Source organism: Lipotes vexillifer, unplaced genomic scaffold (genome assembly GCF_000442215.2).
Source record: "Lipotes vexillifer unplaced genomic scaffold, Lipotes_vexillifer_v1.1 scaffold757, whole genome shotgun sequence".
NCBI lineage: Eukaryota > Metazoa > Chordata > Mammalia > Artiodactyla > Lipotidae > Lipotes > Lipotes vexillifer.
This window is the reverse complement of record NW_006787791.1, coordinates 849,596-853,077: the sequence shown is the minus strand read 5'-3', so window position 1 is coordinate 853,077 and position 3,482 is coordinate 849,596. Positions and strand designations below refer to the sequence as shown.

Here is a 3,482-nt window from a genome sequence, read left to right as displayed (position 1 = left end):
CAGAGCAGAAGATAAGGCACAGGGAAGATGTATTGATTCATTCAAAGTTGGGCTTAAAATAAAGAAATAAGCTCTAGGGGGTATGAATAATATTAAGAGTGCCATGAAGTTAAAATTAAAAAAGAGAAAGGAGAGTGGTAAAGATTGATGTAAAGTAGAGGGGTCAGAAAAAGGAAGAAAGGAGGTGACTATATTGCTGAATAGTTGTAGTGAGAGTATGTGAATAAGTACTCTGAAAGGAGAAAGATAACTAGAAGCTTACAGTTTGTAAACAGATATTTTTCCTAAGAAATAAGGCAATACTTCCAGAGTTCAAGGAAGGAAAAAATTCTGCAAAAGTTAGTGCAGCACTTATGGAGTTGAAAGATTAGACATATGGTACTTTATTTTATTTTTTTTTAATTTTAATTTATTTTTTTTATACAGCAGGTTCTTATTAGTTATCTATCTTATACATATTAGTGTATATATGTCAATCCCAATATCCTAATTCATCCCACCACCACCCCCAGCCCCGATTTCTCCCCTTGGTGTCCATATGTTTGTTCTCTACATCTGTGTCTCTATTTCTGCCTTGCAAACTGGTTCATCTGTACCATTTTTCTAGATTCCACATATATTCATTAATATATGATATTAGTTTTTCTCTTTATGACTTACTTCATTCTGTATGACAGTCTCTAGGTCCATCCACATCTCTACAAATGACCCAATTTCATTCCTTTTTATGGCTGGGTAATATTCCATTGTATATATGTACCACATCTTCTTTATCCATTTGTCTGTCAGTGGGCATTTAGGCTGCTTCCATGACCTGGCTATTGTAAATAGTGCTGCAATGAACATTGGGGTGCATGTGTCTTTTTGAATTATGGTTTTCTCTGGGTATATGCCCAGGAGTGGGATTGCTGGGTAATTCTATTTTTAGTTTTTTAAGGAACCTCCATACTGCTCTCCATAGTGGCTGTATCAGTTTACATTCCTACCAACAGTGCAAGAGGGTTCCCTTTTCTCCACACCCTCTCCAGCACTAATTGTTTGTAGACTTTCTGATGATGCCCATTCTAACTGGTGTGAAATGATACCTCACTGTAATTTTGATTTGCACTTCTCTAATAATTAGTGATGTTGAGCAGCTTTTCATTTGCCTCTTGGCCATCTGTATGTCTTCTTTGGAGAAATGTCTATTTAGGTCTGCCCACTTTCTGATTGGGTTGTTTGTGTTTTTTAATACTGAGCTGCATGAGCTGTTTATATACTTTGGAGATTAGTCCTTTTGGACAAATGGTACTTTAATAGGTGGCAATAATGCTTGAAATAAGGGTTAGGGTGAGTTGTTGGAGGTCAGGAAAATTCCAGTGAAGGTCAGGAAAATTCCTTCATTCCAGGAATGAAGGAACAATGACATATTTTCATATAGATTGATGATCAGTTCAATTTAGCTAAAGCAGAGGACATACGAAGGGAGCAGTAAAATAAAGTTTGGAAAGGTAGGTTGAGATGCAGATTGGGGAGGGCTTTCAAGAAAGCTAGGAAATCAATGTAAATACTTCATTATAAAAGCTCCCATTGGGGCTTCCCTGGTGGCGCAGTGGTTGAGAGTCCACCTGCCGAGGCAGGGGACACGGGTTCGTACCCCTGTCCGGGAAGATCCCACGTGCCGCAGAGCAGCTGGGCCCGTGGGCCATGGCCGCTGGGCCTGCGCGTCCGGAGCCTGTGCTCCGCAACGGGAGAGGCCACAACGGTGAGAGGCCCGCACACCGCAAAATAAAAATAAATAAAAATAAATAAACTAAAAAAAAAAGCTTCCATTGTAAAAAGCAAATACAGCAGAGATTTCCAAACATATGTGAACAAGTAGATCAAAACTGGAATGTATCTAGCCAGATATTTTCTGGATTAAAAATGGCCATCTGCGGGTCTGCCAATGAAAATATGATCAAGTGCCACAATAAAAATATCAACACAGCTACACTTTGCTTCATTAAACACTGAGAGCATTGACAAGTGAACCAAAATATTGGCCTTTTCCAAATGGCATGTTGTGTAATTTATGAAGCAAAAATCTGAAATTTGATCTTTAATGTAAAATCACATGTATGAGGCATCTTCTAGTTTTAATAATTTTTGTTACAAGTCACAGAATGAGGGGCTGCTTTTGAAATAGAAAACTGATGTCTTCAAAGTAAATTTAACCATGGATATTCTAAAAGTCCTGGATCAGTGATTCTATTTCTCCTTTTCCCATCTAGAAGATATTGAAAATATTTTTGTTAGGACCTGCCCCTTCTGGCTCCTGGGCTAGAAAAGAGAGTTGACGCCGGCCGCAGTGAGGAGTCCTGGGAGGCACTGGCTGCCCAGCGCTTCCGAGGAGTGCCTGCCGCTGGTGGCCGTTTTGCAGACATATTACTGTCACTGAACACTGGCCCATTGGAAAGCACTAGAGAAGCTCAGCCATCAGTATGTCCAAGTATAAACTGATTATGTTAAGACATGGAGAGGGTGCTTGGGATAAAGAGAACCATTTTTGTAGCTGGGTGGATCAAAAACTTAACAGTGAAAGAATGGAAGAAGCTCAGAACTGTGGGCAGCAACTCAAAGCACTAAACTTTGAGTTTGATCTTGTGTTCACATCCATCCTGAACTGGTCCATCCTCACAGCCTGGCTGATCCTGGAAGAGCTGGGGCAGGATCGGGTTTCCGTGGAAAGCTCCTGGTATCTCGATGAGCGTCACTATGGAGATTTGATCGGTCTCAACAGGGAGCAAATTGTTTTGAATCATGGCGAGGAACAAGTGAGGCTGTGGAGAAAGAGCTACAATGTGACCCCATCACCCATAGAGGAGTCCCATCCTTACTACCATGAAATCTACAACGACTGGAGGTACCAAGTGTGCACCATTCCTTTGGATCAGCTGCCACGATCCGAGAGCTTAAAGGATGTTCTGGAGAGACTCCTTCCTTATTGGAACGAAAGGATTGCTCCTGAAGTATTAAGTGGTAAAACAATTCTGATGTCTGCTCATGGAAATAGCAGCCGGGCACTCCTGAAACATCTGGAAGGTATCTCAGATGAAGACATTATCAACATTACTCGTCCTACTGGAGTCCCCATTCTCCTGGAACTGGATGAGAACCTGCATGCTGTTGGACCTCACCAGTTCCTGGGCAACCAAGAGGCTATCCAAGCAGCCATTAAGAAAGTAGAGGATCAAGGAAAAGTGAAATGCAATGACAAATAAAATCTTTCCCACGTGCTGGTTAGGAATAGCTGCAGAAGGAGTGACATGCAGTATGTTATGGGTGCTGATCTCCCTCCCCCTCCTCACCCCCCGCTGATTTTTCCAGATCTAGGCTGTGGGGTGGAGTTTGCATAAGTAACTAGGTAAGTTATGTTGGCTCAGATAAAGGCTTTAGGATGCCTTGAGTACTAATGTCATAAGCCTTATGCTTTAGCCCCTGCTGGCCCGTTTGAATTAGTC

At 41.6% G+C, this 3,482-nt stretch overlaps 1 pseudogene; it reads left to right on the top strand.

Moving 5' to 3' along the window:
• The first annotated feature begins 2,453 nt into the window (after nt 1-2,453).
• On the top strand, nt 2,454-3,242 carry LOC103080785 (bisphosphoglycerate mutase pseudogene; annotated as a pseudogene).
• Nucleotides 3,243-3,482: the final 240 nt, after the last annotated feature.